At 50.6% G+C, this 19,074-nt stretch overlaps 1 protein-coding gene across 4 annotated transcripts in view; it reads right to left on the minus strand.

The window, feature by feature from the left end:
* The window catches only part of NACC2 (NACC family member 2), an 86,502-nt gene that overhangs the window by 43,493 nt on the left and 23,935 nt on the right, over positions 1–19,074 (minus strand). For 2 of the 4 annotated variants that reach the window (XM_062011315.1, XM_062011317.1), the window contains exon 1: positions 17,837–18,043. The exons of the other annotated variants lie outside the window; for them this stretch is intronic. The gene's annotated coding sequence lies outside the window, so the exon portion shown is untranslated. Of the gene's footprint in view, positions 1–17,836; positions 18,044–19,074 lie in introns of those variants that run through there. 4 annotated transcript variants of the gene reach the window in all.

Raw genomic sequence — 19,074 nt, forward strand, 5'->3', positions numbered from 1 at the left:
CACAGCACCTTCAGTTGTTGCAAACAGAAAATCCTTTCAAACAAACCATTACAAAACTGTGCTTTAAAGTTATTACCCAAACCCTGAGTTTTGCAAAGGTAAGAGAGGTCTCCTGGGAGAGGCAGCGAACAATCTCCCCGAGTTTCTCATGACCTTACAGAGATTGCCATGACAACACTGCTTCCACCCTCCAAACATGGACATATTCATTTGCACTTGTGTGATGGAGAATAATTAGTGAGAGATTCCCTGAGCTGGGGAGTCACAACTGCCCGGCAGTTTGTGGCAGTTTGTGGCAGCAGAGCCCGAGTTTGGAGCGAAACAGTCTCAAATTCACATGTAAAAAACCCCAAACCCCACAACACTCTTTAGAGCCTCGTGACCTAATTCATTATCAAGAATGTCAGTTAGCAAACCTTTTAAATAAAACATTAAGCCAGAGGTAATTTGAAGCCTTGTGGATTTTGTTTTACTCAATTATTTTCTAACGCTTCAACGTCAGGAATAAATAGGCAGGAATAAAAATGATAAAAAATACTAAGGGCTTCACTTAATTCTTTTTCAAAAGGGATGAAGACATTCACATTAAACCAAAACACCCTCAACCAAGCCATTTCTTCATCCTACAAGGTTCCTCAAGGTTGTGGTACCTGCTTCCACATCCCTGAGCTCACCTCACGCCTACAGGAGGGTGAGCCCGGAATTCACGTGACAATAACCTGTGTTAGTGCAACTTACTGCCAAGACACACACTCACAAATTAAACCAGCTCTGAATGCCTTTTTCCCCTCCTTGCCCAGGATTTCTGTCAGCAGTTGCAATCTGCACCCCGATTGCTGGGACGTTTCCCTCCAGCAGGCGCAGAGATGGCAGAAGATCACGCTGGCCTCTGCTTTGGTTTTATTAATGCATGATGGTAAGAACGTGGCTGGACTGGCAGGTAGGAATATTAAACCTGGCAAAGAGCAGTGGAGGATAAAAGCCACTGCTGATGTGCACAGTCAATATGAGGTTAATTGGGAAAGGGAGGGAAACAAAGGGAAGGAGTTTGATGATTAGTGCTGCAAAAGCTCCTCTAAGAAACACTATAAAACCCAAAGACATTCTATTTCTCCACACTGAGCCCTTCATACAGGGTGGATTTACCTACAGAAAGAATCACTTCAGATTCTAGAAATTTCCACTGTGTTTTAAAGACTCTGAGGTCTTCATTCAACCTGGATGAGCTTTTGTGAGCATTCTGCTCTGCCACTAGACAGCTTCCCAAAGGGCAATACATGACTCTTGAGAGGGGGGCAGGGTGCTCTGAATGGGTGCTGGGGCTGCTGTTGGCATGGCCCAGCTCCACACTGGGGTCACACCTCAGCCTGCTGCCATCCAGCCCTCCTGATCTTTGCATTTAGTCAACCCAGCTATTTATATGCAGGGCTGGGTTGTGGGGTTCTTTAATTTCCTGACTGCTGTAGCAGTTCAGGGGAACAACATTCACTCTCCTCCCTTGACAGTGAATAGTCTAGGGATATATTTCCAACTGGAAGAATGAGGGGAACATGGGAAAAGGGGAATCAGTTGTCCAGCATGAGAGATAACCCTGCTGTCCTGGCTAAACCCAGTCCTGGGCACACACATAGAGCGACAGGCAGAGCCAGGGACAGTAAACCTGGCAACACAGCTCACCTCCCAGGACAGAGCCCAGCCAGGACAACCTGTGCAAACCACCAGCCCCACAGCCCCCATGATCTGCAGGGACACAGGCTCAGTGGGAGAGCTGAGCAGCACTCCGCAGCCCATCCTCTGGGACAAGCAAATTCAGTCACAAGGAAGAGTCCTTGGAAGGAGAAAAAAAAAAGAAAAAAAGAGAAAGTTTAGAGCTAAACATTTGATTTTGATTTGGCAGCATCCCCGTTTTCAAGAGGCTACCAGGAAGAGATTTGCAGATACGTGCTTAACACCACTTCAGCAGCAAGCCTGCACTGTGAAACACTCGGGAAACAAAGAAACCCAGAAGATAAGATTCCTTTCTGCCACCTTGTTTAGAATAAAACACTTCAGTACTTTGATTCATCCTTCCATGCAACCTTTAAAACAGAACACCATCCTTTCCCAGTAACTCCTCCAGCGTGGATCCCCACGTTCCACCCGTGGTCGTGCCAGGGCGAGCAGGGTGATACCCGCCGATGCCCAGGGCAGGCCATGGGAAGCACAGGGCAGAGCCAGCTCTTGTCATCACTCACTGCTGTAATTATCACATTGCAACCACACCCTCAGGCCACTTTGGGGATATTAAAAGTTCTCCCCTGTGCCACTGAAACACGGCGTTGTGCGTTGGCAGAAGGTGCACGCCGCGAGCAGCACGGTGCGGGGCTGCAGCCGCCTGCCCGGGGCTCTCCAGCCCTGCTCTCACCAAGGGCTTCTTTTCAAGATTGAAACCTACTGATGAATCCATTTCTCTGCAGCAGAGAATAAACAAGGATTAGTATTCACCCGTTCATAACAGGGAAACCCTGCAGCTAGAGGTGGAGTCAGTCAATGCCTGAACATCCAGCCTAAGTTGCCTGACGAATGCTAACTGCGACTTCCAGCTTATTTATCTAATTTGGTTTGATTTCTAAATATTGAGTTATCTAACCAGACACCAAAAGAAAGCCTGAACGTTGCCCATGCTGGTGAAAACTCCCTCTGCTATTTTATAAGGCTGTAATTCAATAGGTATCTCTGAATATTAGTCTTTTCTCATTCACGTTTGTATCGAGAGGTGCCTAAAAAACAATTCGGGACAAAGGCTACAGATTCTCACATTGATCTTCAGTACCTGAAAAAACGGGGTTCTACAGTGAATGAGCCTTTCCAAAGCCGACTGTGATCCACAGCCTCTAAATATTTCAGTCATTTAAGCCGGTTACAATATTTATTAGGGTCTATTTTTGTCAATCAACCTATAACAAGAGCAGAACAGCTCACACCTATAAAACAACCCTCTCGATTTCAGTCGAGTCTTGTCTCTGCTTGAGAAAAGGGCAGCTCTGAACTGATACAACCAGTTTGTAATGTGAAAAAATACAGAGGAGTGATGAAGTCAGTAGCAAAATCCACAATGAATTCAGCCAGAGCCAGAATGTCCTCCAGGAATGTGCTGATGCTCAGAGAAAACCCAAAGAAGACGGGAAGGCTGCGTGGCCTCGGGGCAGGACCATCTGTCCCACTGAGTGTCCGTGGTCCAACTCCCCATCACTCAGGCAGTGCCCCTCGTTCAGGATGGTCTCACTGGTACCAGTGATTCAGAGCCTTAAGAGTGCAATAAATGTGTAACAGTGGACATTTGTGGAGTCTGACACTGAGAGGTGAGTCTAAGCCAGGTAGCTCCGAGCTGCTGCTCGTGGCGAAGGCGCTGCCGCGTGCTGCCTCTGCCCACGGGGAAGGCGAGACACACCAAGTCACTGCAGAGTCACCCAGAGCTGGAAACTAACAGTAATGACTATCAGTACAGATCTGAAACAATGATCTAAACCCAAAAAGCCTCTCTGTGTACTCCTGAACCCACGAGGTACGATACTCTCCCCCTCACCAACCCCAGCCCTTGGTTTAAAATTCATCCTTTATCAGCTTGAGTCGAGAGAATCCAGCAGAAAGGCACAAATGGATTGTGCTAGTAAGCAGAAAAACTGTTACATCTTCTGAATGTAATTTTGCCAAAAGCCTCTGCACAATTTTTTTTGTCACGCTTTGCATTATGAAGGAAATTTCTTTTTAGAAGAACAGGAGAATCATTTGCATAATATTCTTTGCAAGTTAATATCAGCCTCTGATAATGATCTCTGCATAATGCAAAAACGTTTGAGAAGACTGTTACAACACTAAGTAATCATATTTTAAATTATGTTTCCCTTTATAGAAAGGTGTTGCAAAAACACACAGACATGAAATCTGTCTGTTGAAGTCCCAAGAACCACCTGACCATCTTCCCACTATTCTACTGTTACAGATTGCAACACCGCCTTTCAAAATCTTACAAAACAAATTACACTGCAACAGTCTGGCTTCACAGAAGGCAGAGCTTTTTCCTGTGCTGATGCTCCAGCACATTACATTTCACAAGAGCTTCTGGTGTGCTGCATGAGTTAAGCAAGGACCTGGAAATTAAGATGCAACACAATTAGAGGTACCACAGCAATTAAGGCAGATTCTCCTGTCCGGGGTATACCCTAATTGCCACCAGGTACTGGGGATGTGGGTTGATCTGGGTTATTTTTCTTGCCTGGTTGGTTTCAGAGCCACGTAGAGAGCACTGGGAATCAAGATCCTGCCACTACTGCCATGTCCCCACACACACATGAAGGCGTCCCCTCCATCAGCCAGCCATCTTCCCAAAGTCTCTGCAAGGGATTAGGTGTTGTCTGGTACAGTCACCAGATCTCTGCTAACACCATTGCTCATGCCTAATTAGGTCAGGAACTATGCATAAAAAGAAGAGGTCCAGGAGGAAGGCATTTATACAAGCATGCTGAGCAGCATCCTATTAAATGTGGGCACCACTTCCCCCAACCCATCTCAACCAGGGGATGTGGGTAGGAAGCTAATGCACTTGGATATTAAATGCTTAACCAAGTGGTTTAAACCTGAGCTAACCTTCCTTCAACTGAAACAGAACTGCCAAATAGGTTCTTGAGATGGCCCTCACACGGGATGATCAAGTACAGGAGCCACACACGTCAATGAAGAAGCAAAGACAGACAACACATTCAGACCAATCTATTTCTCATCATAAAGACGATGCAATGGCCTCAGACTTGGAGGAAAGCGTGAGGTGGGATGCACGAGAGAGGCTGTGCTCCTGAGAGCATTGCCATGTAGGGCAACCACCACCAAGTGCCCCAGAAAGCAAGTGTCCCCAGCCTCTGCACATCGCATCCTCAGGACCACAGAGGAAAGTACATATAGTCCATGAGTGCTGCCCACGTCTCCAACGTATACAACAGAGCATCAGTCAGCCTCGAGCGTGGGTGGGTTTTTCCCCACCTACAAAACTAAGCCTAAAATTCAAACACCAGATCTGTGCAGTCAGGGCATGGAGAAAACAGCCTCTCGCACACCAGAGTGAGGTTGGCAAGGGAGCTGAGCCTGCTCAATGGCTGCACCCAGTACAGACACCACAACAGAGATGTGGGATCCTTCCTCTCCTTTATCAGTTCTGGTAATGCAGAATTTGTCCAACTGCACCCAAGCAAGAGGCAGGAGAACAGCCAGGGTAAATCTCAGCCCACAGCCTGGCTGGTGAGCACTCAGAGGAGCGTTTTCACAGGCTCACTTCTTGGTGGCATTGGCCATTGCAGTGGCAACAGCCCGTGTTTCTGCAGGGCCTTCAGCACACTGAGCCTTCCTGCAACAGGCTGTACTGACAGATGCTCTGGTCCCGAGGATACAGCCCCCTCCATCCATCCCCCCAGGCTGGAGTCAGATGCTTTTGCAGGGTACTGTCAGGTCCCAGCACATCCTGCCTGGAAGCAGCACAGGAGAACCCCTCAGCGATTCACCACTCCATCCCATCCTCTCCTTTGCACAACTTTTAACAAGTTTCAAGCAGTTTCTGGCTACACCTCAACACAGGCTTCCTTGAAAGGGTTTGCAGACTTCTTGCCTTCTCACCACCAGAAACACCAACACTGAACCCACCAGCAATATCCTCATCTGTGTTGGACACGGGACACCAACCTCCTCTGCAGCTTCAAAGCTCATGTAACAGTGACCAAAATGAAAATCAGGGATGGGTGTAACGCTGGCACAAGGGAAGATCAGCAGCTGCCTCAGGCAGCTGTGCTGCAGTACAGACCCTGGCTGTCACACGCCACACGGCAGCGCTGGGTCAGGGCACAGGGCAGCTGCTGGAGCTGCAGACCTGGTGCTGGGCACAGAACTCATTACAACTCTCTAATGAGCAGATTTTAAATCAGCTGACTTGGTCTGTGGAGATGTGAGCTGTGACCATGGTGAGGAAGCCTGGCTACCTGCTTGTGGGGAACAGAAAGCCCATGAAGAAGCGGCCACCTCGCTCACGAGGCCACCACCAGCTCCAGCTGCATCCCTGTCTCCAGCAAACCTGCACAAAAGCCCCCACAGACAGCAGTGTGGGCATGGATTTGCCCACATCCCTGAGAATCAGATCAAAACTGATCCTTCCTCGTGATGCTGCGACACAGAGGGTCCCAGGGTGAAATCCACTCAGGGACACTGAGCAACGGCAGAAGCACTGGCAACTTGGTTCAAAAGTTGCAAGTAAACCTCTCCCTTCCCCAAACTGACATCTCCATCCATACCAGTGGGTGGCACTGCCAGATGCCATTCACACGCACCCTACTCACCTCCTGCACACCAGACACAGCCATCACCTGGGCACCAAGAGGAAAAGAAGCCCCAGCAAACCCTGCAGCCCTGGGCACACGCCCTGTGGAGATCACAGGGGTGTGGGAACCACCTCACCAACTGCCTGAACCAAATACTTCTAATGCTGCACGTGGTATTTTGCATAAGGCTTCTGAGACATGGAGGAGGTGGAGGTCAGGAGCAGGCTGGAGGGTGGGGAGCAGACAGCAGCTTACCCACTGTCTGCCAGGCACCCAAATGATTTCCACAGCACGTATCCGTGCTGCACAATGGAGGGAGGCTGCAAGAGCAGAGCTCCTGCAGGGCTGGCACTCAGCATTGATTTGTGTTGCTTTATAAAGACTTTGCAATTGAAGTGTATATAAACTGCTTGAAGAATCTGGGGAGGAAATACCAGTTTGGAGGTGTGAGGGCTGCATTTGTGGTATGAAGAAATCATTACTTTCCACTATATATGATATACTTAATAATAAAGGCTACTGCAACGTTTTTGTTGTTTAAAATCACTTAAAAAGCAACGTGATGCACCGTGGACATCACCAGTGGACACATGGGCCACTGTAGTGCTCCTCTCTTGGTGGTCAAGCAGAAAAAAGAATGCTCAATGTTCTGCTGAGCTGTGGGGGGTGGTGCATGGCCTGACCCAGACACACTCAGACTGCAGGTTCTGCTGTGGATACAGACCGTGAGGGAGGTCTGTTCAGAGCTCAGCCCACTGTCAGGCACATGGTACCGATCACAGGGGTGTGGGAATCACCTCCTGCAGGAGACCTTTTCTCCACTCCCAGGCAGGAGCTGCCACAAGGCAGCAGCTCCCTGCCATCAGGCCCTTCTGCAGGGGCTGGCTGGGCAAGCACAGCCTGGGATCTTTCTCAAGTATCCATTGAACTTTAGTGAAAAAAACCAAATAATGGTAATAGTGGCATTGGCAAACCCCATGAGACTCAGCAACAAGCAAACAGCTCTGGGGCATCTGCAGCAAACAACCTCCCCACGCTGTGTGACGCCTGCCAGGCTGCAAGCCCTGCTGTGCACGCGACTGCTGCCTCCCAGGACACGAAGTGATTTCATCCTCTGCTTCCTCCTCCCCCTCGGAGCTGCACTGCCCTCCTGTCCCACGGCTTCAGCCCCAGCTCCCTTCCAAAGAGCAAAAAGTTAAGTCCTCCCTTGTGCGTGGCTTCTTGTGCAGAATGCAGATCAGGCAGCGAGTACTGCAGCGTGCGCCTCCCCTAAGGCCACTCACAAACAACACAACGGCCCTTTTGCCATCTTAAGGGAAAGATAAACGAAGAAACTTCCTAAATTTGAGTGTAAAAACATTCATGGAGGTACCAAGTGGCTCAGGTTCCTCCAGCTGCTCTCTGCAGCAGCATCCACTGAGCCACACAGGTGCTTGGCCAAGCCAAGAGCCTCGAAAGGTCTCCAGTGGGGACCTGCGTGAGCCCAGGGAGAGGGAGGGACACTAACACAGGTATTGCTGACAGCAGGATATCAACCAACCTTACCCAGTGAAGGGCTCTGAGAAGGAAATGGCTCAAGGTACTGTTGTGCTCCTGCCCAGGCCGGTGCCTGCTGGGGAGCTGAACAGGACACTGTGTTACAGGCTCTTCTCCAAACTGCTTCATGAATCCTCAAGGATATGGGACTAGCAATCCTAACAGTGCAAGGATAGAAAAGCTGCTTTGTGCTGAAATCAGCAATGCAATCTGGAAGCAGAATTGATGCTACTATGAGTGGATCTGAAAACCACCCAGAGCCAAACTACCCCAGCTGGCAACACAGGGTTGTCCAGCCCTCACTGTCCAACTCCAGTGTGAACCAGCCATGGGCATGGTGCTTACAGTGCAAAACCAAAGCACTACATCTGTGATGATGATCTCTAGAGGCCTCTTCCAACCTCTACCAGTCTATGATTCTGTCATAGAATTACTGAATCTCAAGGGCTGGAAGGGACCTCAAAAGCTCATCCAGTGCAACCCCTCTGCCAGAGCAGGGCACACAGGAACTCAACCAGCTGGGTTTGAATGTCTCCAGGAGACTCCACAGCCCATCTGGGCAGCCCCTGCCAGTGCTCCCTCACCTGACAAAGTTTTTCCTTGTGTTTCTTTGCAACCTCTTCTGTTCCAGCTTGTCCCCGTTGCCCCTTGTCCTGTCACTGGCCATCAGTGAGAACAGCCTGGCTCCATCCTCCTCACACCCACCCTTGATGGATTTGTAACCACGAATGAGATCTCAATCTACACTTTTACAGTTGCATAATGAAAAATGCCAGTGAAAAAAAAACCCAAACAAACCCCAAACCCAAAACATCCAACAGCCATCAGAAAGATCAGTTATTAGATTGCTTAAAATGACTCGAAATTAAATTGCCACAGATTTTATTGGACTGCTTGGGTATTGATTCTGGTGTGCCTCTTGCTCAGTCTGCAGCACAGAAAATTCACCTTGCTAGAAATCTCACCTGTGAACCGGGCCAGAAACACAAGCTGGGAATGTTGGGGGTTGCTTTGTTTTGTTCCCTCTTCCTTAGTCTTCAACTGCCAGTGCACATCAATAAAATCAGCCAGGGTTTTCCAACATGAATCTCTTTGTTCCCTGCCTGTGTGTCTGCCACGATGCTGAGATGGAAGAGCATGGGAAATCTCAATGCCCACACAGGAGAGTTCACCACAGATGACACAGCTCCCATCCCCTTCCTGGGTGGTTGTCTCTCTGGTGGCCATCACCTGGCTGTATCTCTCAGAGCTCCTGGACCAGACGTGCAAGTGCCCTTTGGGAGTCTCCCAGCCCTCCTGCACTCAAGAATTCTGCCCCTGTGCAGGATCCTCATGGGATGGCAGGACACGAGGGCAGAGGTCAAACACACCAAGATATTCTGCCAGCCTCCTTGTCACTCTGGTGGGGTAGTTTCCCTTCCCATCCCCTAAGGCTGGCATAAACACCATTGGTTTCAACTAGGGGCACAAAATGGTACCCTGAGGTCCACCTGTGCCAGCAATACCCCCCCAGTTCCTCCCAGCAGCAGAGCTGGGACACGGATGAGTCACACTCCAGCAAGGTCTCATTCCTGACATGCAAGGTGATTTTGGATCCTTGTCCCAGATTCTCCCAGGTTATATATTCACATAAGGCCTGAACATTTGGCACAAAACAACAACTGTATCAATTCTCTTTTTTTAGCCACATAAAAAGAGAATCAAACAACTGAACCTCAGCCTCTGCTGTGTGTGACTCGCTGCTTCCAGGCTCCAAGAAAGCTCCTTCACCGTCCCGGCTGTCCAACACCCGAGGCCCTGTGATGAGGTGCCGGCAGCATGCTCTGTGCTTCACAAGGCAGGAACCCAGCCTCAAGAAACTGCCATCATTTTCTCCCAGCCCCTGCAGCTGTTTCAGCTCAAGCAGGTCTCCTGGCCAACGCACCAGCATCCACTCCCTCAGCAAAGCTCTGCGGGAAGGCACGGCGAGCTGGGAGGAGAGCGGAGCAGCTGGAGGATGACAGCTCTGCAACTTCCACATTTCTATTTAGTGCTCTTTTAAGGGAAAAAATTAAAGAAAAAGAAAATCACACTTGCAGCATAAACACAAGCTGGGCTGGTGCTCCCCCTCCTCAGGATGTACTCACTGCTTATCCTTGGACTCCACTCCTTGGACTCGTGAGCCGCATCAGTGCGTCCTTAGGATCACACACCCCCATGAACACGCCAATGCCCCATCCCCAGGCTGGGAAGGACAGCTGTTCTCTTCACTAAAGGACCTGCCCTTCCCAACTTCTCCACCATCCCTCAGGAGGTGTAAAGCTCTTGGACAGCACATGGTGAAGCTCTGGGGAAGCTGTCCAGAAGCCAAAGGAGCCTAAGCCTCGGGCTGCTCAGCACAGAGTGTTCTGGATGGGCTGGAGGTTTGGCGAGGACAGGGAGGGCGAGCACAGCCCCTGGCCCTGATGCAGACATGGCACAGATCCTGGGAGATGGCTCATGAGTCAAGAAGTCCTGATGTTTGATTCACTACACAGCCTGTGAATTAGTCAACCCTCCTCTTTCCCGACCCCACAGGCTGGAGGTGGGGGACTGGCCACCATCCAAATATTGTCTAAGTTGCAAAAAACTCTCTTTTTAAAAGAAATCAAAACAGTTAATCTGTAGAAATACCACTTTGGAGGGATGAGGGAAAGCTGAAGCCATAAAGGCAAATGATTACTCACTTGCTTTTCTCCCATTCCCTTCCTCCAAGAGCCTTAAAAAGACACCCCATCATCCTGCTACGCCCTTTCTCACATTTCACTCGGACAAATCAAAGAGGAGAGCGGTGCCCATGACGTGCCCAAGGTCATGGTGACAGCAAACCACCAAGGAAGAGCCCAGCCCAGCAGGTCCCAGGCTCTGCCCCATTCCCTGGGCAAATCCTGCCTCGGAGCAGGGAGCCCATGGAGCTGTGAGGCTGATTTCGGTCACCTTCATTTCCATGGACACACAGGCAGAAATCTCACACGAGCTTCCCAACTTGTGCTTTTTCTTTCTTTTTATAGGGTTTTTCTCTTTCCTTTTCTTCCCCCTAGTTTTTCAAATCCAATTATAGCAGGGCTCTCTCAGCAGGGGTCAGTGTGGAATAAGAATCGCCTGAGTTAATGGACATAAGACCAAGAAAGACGAATGCCTAAATGGCTTCAAAAGTTGTATGACGCCGAGTTCATTAACATCTTAATTGTAATGTATCTTTTTAATCTTCTTTCACACTAATGGTTTTATATGCTTCAAAAAAAAAAAAGGGAAAAAAAAACCCAACCCAAAACTGCTGACAACAAAAATATCAACATCCCAAAATTACCAGACGGAACTGAGTGCTGTAATGGGAACGGAATGAAATGCAGAAACCCGTGTTAATGATGCATTAAGAGCAGGAATTGTGCTCAGACAAGAGGCAGATATTCAGCTCTACAGTTGTATGCCCTGACTTTGCCTTCTCCAGATATTCATCACCAGCCCAGCTCCGTGGCTTTCAGCAGGGCTGTGCTGAAGCAATGACCCAGGCAGCATTACCCAATGCATCTGTAGATTTCACCCAGAAAAAGAGTGCTTTAAGCCTGGCAATTCATCTCATTGCATCAAGGTGATACAGGGGAGGAGGGGATTCAGAGGAGGCTTCTGCTGCTGTCCCTCACCCTCCTCACTGAATGGCACCGACTGTCACTGTCCCCACTCTGCAGGCACAGGTGCTGTGGCCACAGCAGCATCACAGACATGAAAGCTGCTCTTAAAACCACCGTGCCCAATTTGATTTTACTTAATTAGAGGACAATTAAAGCCAGGCAGTAATGTTTCATTAAGCATGGGCATGTATTGATGATGTTAGCATGTATAAACAGAGGGAGGCACAAATGGAGAAGAGATAATTGCAGAGCAGACGGATGAAGTTTCACACAACTTCTCGTAGCTGTGAGGGAAACGAGGGCCTGAGTGATGCAGATGCTTTCCCCAGCCTGTGAGGTTGGGCTGTGGCTACAGGAGCAATGCAAAAGCTGCAGCATTTTACTTTGCACTCCATCAGAACTTGTTAGAAGTTTGTATCACTAGGCAGTGATATAAACCCTCCACACAATTGTTGGCAAATCATAAGCCCCTAAGTCTGCAAGGAGGGTGTGATCCCAACCATAATCATAACACAACATAACCAAAGAGCCCATTATCCTGCTCAGATATGAAGGTTGGTACAGCTGGCACAGCATTAAGGTGAGTTTCCAGGGGAGCAGGACCTATGAAGAGGAGTTACCCATCATTGTGAGGATTTCATCCCAGCAGATCTCAACCACAACCTTTGCACCCAAGAGCCTCTACCCAGGAGGGGTCTGTGGTGCGCTCAGGCATGTCACATCCCACTGTCTCTCCCACTCAATACTGACCTGGCCCATCTGCATCTTCCCTTAGAAACCTCAGAATCAAGTCATTTTAACCACCTTCAAATGTATAAAACCTTACTCCCCCTGTCTGTCGGGCACCTGGCCATTGCCTTCTGCATGGCACGCCTGGAAGTGCCTGCTATTTATACACCTGCACGTTACACCTCTATGCAGCATAACCCCATCAGAGCTTAGCACCCTGGAAAGCACTGAGCACTGAAACATTATCACTCCTTTGCTGTGTCATCACCAAACAGTCCTCTGCAACATCTCTGCAAGGAACTACGTTGTTTCCAAGCCTAACCCTTGTTTTCCTAATGCTTCATATAATCGGAACGTAAATGTTTGTCCTATGACAGAGAGAACTGGCATGTAAAACATGTACCCACACACAATATATATATCTATCTGAGGCTGCCATATGCTTCCCCAGTGGATATCATGATAGGAACGTGTGCGTGGAGCTGAGCCAGCGCTGGCACCCGCACACAGGCCCCTTCCACACAGCCCCTGAGCCCAGCAGCCGGAGGAAGCACCAGCTCCATCCTGTTGCAATTCCTTGCACACTCTACTCTTCACCCTGCCGCCGAAAATTCCGTCTCCAGACACCCAGGGATGAAAAACATCTGGCTCCTCTCCCCAAATCGATAGATCCAGAAGAGCCCTGATTGCTGCAAACGAGACGCTGCAAAGAAACGAGGATCCTTCTTCTCCTGGGGTTTTTTTTTGGTGCAAATGATTAATAGACCCTGGTACCGGCTTTATAGCCATGGGGATGACACCGGGAGGTGAAGTGTTTAATCTCATCCCAGTGACTATATATGGTCACTCTGATGGAGTCACCTCCCTCCCCTTACGCTCTGCTGCCCTTGGCTCCTGGCACTGGTCTCCGCAGCAAACTGGCAGCGCTCGGACGCGGCGCCGGTGAGCCAGAAGTCAGCAGGCTCCCCACATTACTGCGCTCTCGCTCTCTCTCTCTCTCTCTTTCTCTTTCTCTCCCTCCTCCCTTTCCAATTATTTTTTGGGGCTTATAATTTTCAAAATCCTAATCTGGGATTAAAACAGAATACACAAACACTCAAGGGAAACAGAAAATTCAGAGTATCTTATAGAGAATTGTTTCATGGGAGAAGGAAAAACCTGTCAGGTTCCTCATGTTTAAATGTACACTTTGTAATCACAAGTTAAAAAAAACTCATGAAATCAACCTTTTTTTTTTGTTAAAAGTGTATCAGGTTATTCAGCCCACACAGACTGGTTTGTTATTGGAGGGCAGACTGTGGCTGCTGAAGCAGTAGCAGTGATTTCTGCCCTCCCAATCCACCCACCTAGGGGAAAAATATGCACTGAAATATTTCTCTTCATAGGAAACAAAACACAAAAATGTACTTGATATGCAAATGTGGGGTTTTTTACAGTCTGATGTGAGGACCTCTAAAAAGACTGAAGCCAAACTGCGATGCCTGTCAGCAGCCCCGGGGACACAGACAGCACAAAATGTGTGCCAAGTGCTATTTATCTTCATTTCATCTCATTGAGCCAACAGCTTTTGGGGGAGGGGAGGTTCTTGGTCACCACACCAAATAATTGCTCTCATCACCACCAGCCCTATTGCCTCCTCAGAGGATGAGCTGGTGTCCTGCATGGGCTGCAAACACCAGCAGCTGCCCCATCCCTCCTGCCCTCCCCGTCCATCAGTCCATCCACTGGACAACCCAAGGATGAGGAAGAGTGTAGTACCTCCAAAACTCCCCTGAGAAGGAAAAGGAGGAGGATGCTCTACACACTGCTTCCCTCACCCAGGGCTCTAGGTAGCAGGCTCCATCCCCTCAGGCCAATTTTTACTGCCTCCATCCCCATTTAGGAGTAGCCACATGACAGAAACGAGCTCAATCCTGCACAGCCGAGCTTGCCAGGGGATTGTCTCTCCCTCCCTGGGATCACAGCAGTTTAGCAACTTTTCCCTTAGCAGCAGCAAAGACTGTTAAGATTCTATATATATATTTTTTCCCCCAATTTCTGTTCTGCCTCCAAACATTTTGCTTAAAAACAAGTTGAACTTAAAAAAAACCCACCCCACCAAACCCCAACAAACCGCTAATGAATCACAGCTCCTAGCAAATGAGCAATTGCAGTTGACACAATGAATTATGCCTGAAGCAAGCTGGGAAACATATTTTGCAAATGATCTCATCCACAGGCAAACCTGGCATGACACTTGATTTGCTAAAAAAGACACAAAGCCTGTCAAAATTCCTGTCACTTCGCAAATAAAGTCAGGTAGAGAAAAACCAACAGCCTCACCCTCTTTTTCAGCTTCGCCTATTTCTCAGTTGTTCTACAGGCTCTTAGTTTAGAATAAAAACAACCTCCCCCCCACCTCTGCTAGGTGTGCCCATCCCAGCAGGGTGCTGAAGGGGATCCCATCCACTGGGACTTTCCCAGGGTGAAGAACAGGCTGTGAGGTGGCTGGGGCTGGATTGGAAGGCTAACTTCAGGAAGACAGAATGTGCTCTCTGGCCATTAGGTACGGCAGAGAACTTTCAGTTTAATTTCCTCCAGCCCAACGCCTGTGTTTTGTTTCCTTCATTGCATTCAACTAAACTCAGAAGAAATGTAAGGGAGAAAAAGAAATGGAGCTATGATAGTGCAGCCCCGTTGCTCCTCAGCATCCCTGGAGCTCTCTAGGACCGGTTCCTCTTGCCCTGCCGCAGCCCCTCGCCCTTTCCCCACCAACAGAAAACCTGCTTGGCTCAGTAATCCTGGGAAAAACTGCAGCCCATGGCTGAAGCCTCCTTCTAACCCCATTTTGTCAGGCCTGGGTATTTTTAAACACAGGCAGCGTACAGAGCGAAAGCAAGAGTGGAGCCACGTCACCCTTCCGCAGGTTGGTTCTCTATGTTTATCCCTCAGCCACGCCACCCTCTGCCATGCACCAGTTTAGGTACTGGGATGTCAATAAGGCAGCTCTGGGATACAGCCCAGCCCAGCACGAGCCCTCCCAAAGGCCCGGCTGGCAAATGGGACTTTGTAAGATGACAACATAAAATAAGAACTGCTTCCCCCTCAGAGATGAGATGGTTTGTGGCCCCAGCAGGGTCAGCACACGTCAGGCTGGCGGCTTCTCTGAAGCCAACCCAGAACTCACCGAGTCAGGCACTGGCAGGAGATTCCTTGGAACTTCCTCCCCCGAGAGCCAGAACGCGGCCTCGCACCTCCCCACACCTCTGCTTGGACCAAAAGCCCGTCTGGAAAGGACCTACCCAGACATTACAGGCAGGTTCCTTCAAGTTGAAGGAGTGACGATTTTTCTTTGCTGGATTTGCTAGCAGTCAGGATGTTCCACCTGCCCCAGCCTGGCAGCACTGAGAGGAACCAAAATCTGCTCCCTGCCCCAAATCCGAGGAGGAAACGCTGGGACTCCCAAACCCTCAGGAAGGTGCAGAGTTAGGGCAAGGGGAGCAGAAAGGCAGGAGGACACTGAAAGCACCACTTCCAAAGCAATGCAGCATCTTATCTCAAGGTGTCCATCTTCCAGGAGCAACGGAGAGCTCTGGGAAAAGACCTGAACTACCCAAAGCCAGCAGCAGCTGCGCTGAGCACACAGAGGGCTCCCGACGGCACGGCCCAGGCCGGAGCTCGGGCAGGAGGGAGGAAGGGACGATGGCTGCAGGGGATGGCTCTCAGCAGTCTGTCCCAAAAGGTGAACCCCCCAAGAAGGGGGTCTGAGTCTGGGATCTGACTGTTTCGTGGGACAGTGCCTCACACAAGCACACAGCCTGACAACCACCAACCAGCGGGGCCCTCCAAGCGATGCAGAAGCCTCCCGCCTCTGCGCTCGCTGGCGCCTGACTTTCCCCAGCTGCTCGTACCGTCCAGCCAGCCTGGGGAGCTCTCCTTGACAAATTTTAAGTTCTAAACAAAATCCATCTCCACCCTTCAGCTCTGAAATATCGCAACTTTTCTGTCGTGGAGGCCTCCACAGGAGGAAAAACCCCGAACTCGCGGCAGCTGCAGCTAGGGAAGGACATTCATCTGCAGAAGGAGCAGGACAAGATCCCTAATTATTTTATATTTGCTGCTTACTTCAGATTAAACTGTTATTACCTCCATTATCCACACCTTGAGGTCACAGACTTATTGACCTAGGCTGGGCAAACAACATCAATTCAGCTAATGAGGAAAGGCTCAGCTTTATTCCTCCGAGTTGAAAGGTTTTCTCTAACAGCAGGCTGAGAACCAGGCAGGTAATTTGGGTTTTACCTGCACTTAGGCCACACTTTTTGAGCAGGACCAGCGCTCTCGGCCTCCAGGGACCCAACAGGCTTTGTACAGCTGCTGCCAGAGTCACTTCGGACCCGCTGTGGCTACCACTGCGGAGCAGCCAACGTGCCACTGCGAGGGCAGCAACCATTCCGGATTGTTTATCCATTCCAACTTCTCCTACTGTTTAGTATTTCAGTTGGAGAAGGAAAACCAGCCCCTCGGTTCTGCGGGGCGTGAGGCAAACACTTGGCAGGCACCAAGCGCATGGAGCTGCCCCCAGCCTCACAACTGCCTCCTGAAAATAGGGTGGATGGGAGGGGGAAAGGGAACGTTCAAATGAAAGCCCCAGTGTGCAAATGGAGCTGCGGCTGGGAGCGATGCTGCCCGCTGCCATCGCCGCTCCGGCTGCGCCCGATGTACCGCTGCCGGTTTATTTTCCCTACAGCAGGGAAGATGTTTGGAGAAGTCCTTGAGCACAGCAAACGCACTTCAGCTACAGCAGGGCTGCAGACTGCAGCAGGCAGGGGAACGCGCCGGCGCTCAGCAAGGCGCTCACCCAACAGCAGCCCAACCACCTACCCCCGGCTGTTTCTCCCCCAAGGAGCTGCTTTAACCGCGGGCCCCCGGCTGCGGGATGGGGGGCACGGCAGCCCCCGCAGCCGCGGGAGGAGGGCACCGGCCGCCCCAGCCACCTCAGGGCTCGTTCCCGAACTCCGAATCGAAGCGTTCGGACGGGTTTGGTGCGGTTTGGGGTTTTTATATCTGCCCTCCCACGGCGTTCTCCCGACAGAGAGTGTTTGCGTTTAACCATTAAAAAAGGGAAATATCCAGCCAGCACCGCAGCCTCCAAAGAAAGGTATTTCTAATAATAACCCGATTTTCCACATTCGTGCAACACTTGAAAACACAGCAGCAACTAACCCAATTCTAACCCAATTCACCCCCAGCGCCGCTGCCCGCGGGCAGGGGGACGCGGCCCCTCTGGGTCATCCCTTCCACCCCCCAGTCCCAAAAACGGGGGAGGAGGGGGCTGCTCCCCGCTTTGGCCGAGCCAAACCCTCCCTCTGGGGAACCGCGGGGGGATAACGAAAGATCGGGATTAAAGGCGCGATGTGCGTTTCCCACCCTCCCCCCAAAAACCCGGCGTGGGGGTGGCTGAGGCGTGTTCGCCTGCAGCTTCCCACGAGTTTGGCTCGATGGGGGGGGGGGGGGGGATGCCGGGTGCGCTGCCCCGCGAGTACCGGCACCAGCCGCCCCCTCCCCGCCCTCCCGCCCCGCCGGGGGTCCCGCGTCGCTCACCTGCGGGGCTCCGGCCCCACGGACGCTGCCCTGGGCCTACGGCGGCGGGTGCCGGCGGTCCCGGCGGCGGCAGCAGGAAGTGATTCCAGCCGCTCCTCACATGGACTTTCCCTGACCTCGCCCAGCAGCGCCGGCAGCCGCCGCCGCCGCAGACTGACGGCCCCGACGGCACCGGCCGCCCCGACCAGGCGGGGGAGGGGGGGGCAGAGGGGCGGCGGCGGGAGGTGGGACCCTCCGCGGGCTGAGGGAGGGAGGGGGCGCGGATCCGCGGATCCGCGCCCCCTCCCTCCCTCAGCCCGCGGAGGGTCCCACCTCCCGCCCCCACCCCCGGGAATGCCCCAGCGCAGGGAGGAGGGACCGCGGGGGCGGGACCGGGGCACGGGCACCCCCTCCCCCAAACCCCGCCGCCCCCCGGGGCAGCGCCCGCAGCGGCTCGGGTCGGTTTATTTTATTCAGTGGTGGTTTATCGGGTTATTTTAATTTCTTTTATTGCATCTCGGTTTATTTTATTTCATTCAATTCGGGTTTCTTTTACTTTATCTCATTCTGAAAGGTTATTCCCGTGTAGTTTGTCTCTTTCCTTTTTACAGTGCATTTATTTTCTAAAAACCATTACATTTCATCGGTTTATGGTTTATTTCAGTACATTTTACTCTTAAATGTCTTTTTTTCTTCTTATCTTTTACTTCAGATTTTGTATTTTCTATTTCTTAATTTATTTTCCTTATTTAAAACATTTTATTCATTGTCATTGATTTTTTTTTTACCTTTTCTGTTTTATTCATATTTCCCTTTTTTCTTATTTCCTTTTGAACTTTGTATTTTTATGTCATTCTTTTATCTTTGAAGAGAATCCTTCAGTTGGAGCAGACCCACAGTGGTCACTTAGTCCAGGTGAACCTGCTTCTGCAGGGGGGTTGGACTAGATGATCTCTAAAGGTCCCTTCCAACCCCTGCCATTCTATGATTCTGTGATTATTTGGGTTTTTTATCACTTTATTTCATTCTCCTTCTGGCCCACAGGATGCCCCCCCTGAGGCTCCCAGCCCACCCACCTGCTCCTGCCCCTCTCTGGGCTGGTGCAATGCCTGTGCCTCCTGTAAGAAACAAGTTTTCTCTGCAGGGAAGCACTTTTACTAAGTGTTCTTGCAAGAGCAGGTATCCCAGCCAGCAGCCACATCTGATGGGGACAACACTTGGCTTTTTATTCCCTGTCCCCATCTGTAAGGTCCCTCCCT

This window comes from Colius striatus, chromosome 19, assembly GCF_028858725.1.
Source record: "Colius striatus isolate bColStr4 chromosome 19, bColStr4.1.hap1, whole genome shotgun sequence".
In the NCBI taxonomy this organism is placed as follows: Eukaryota; Metazoa; Chordata; class Aves; order Coliiformes; family Coliidae; genus Colius; species Colius striatus.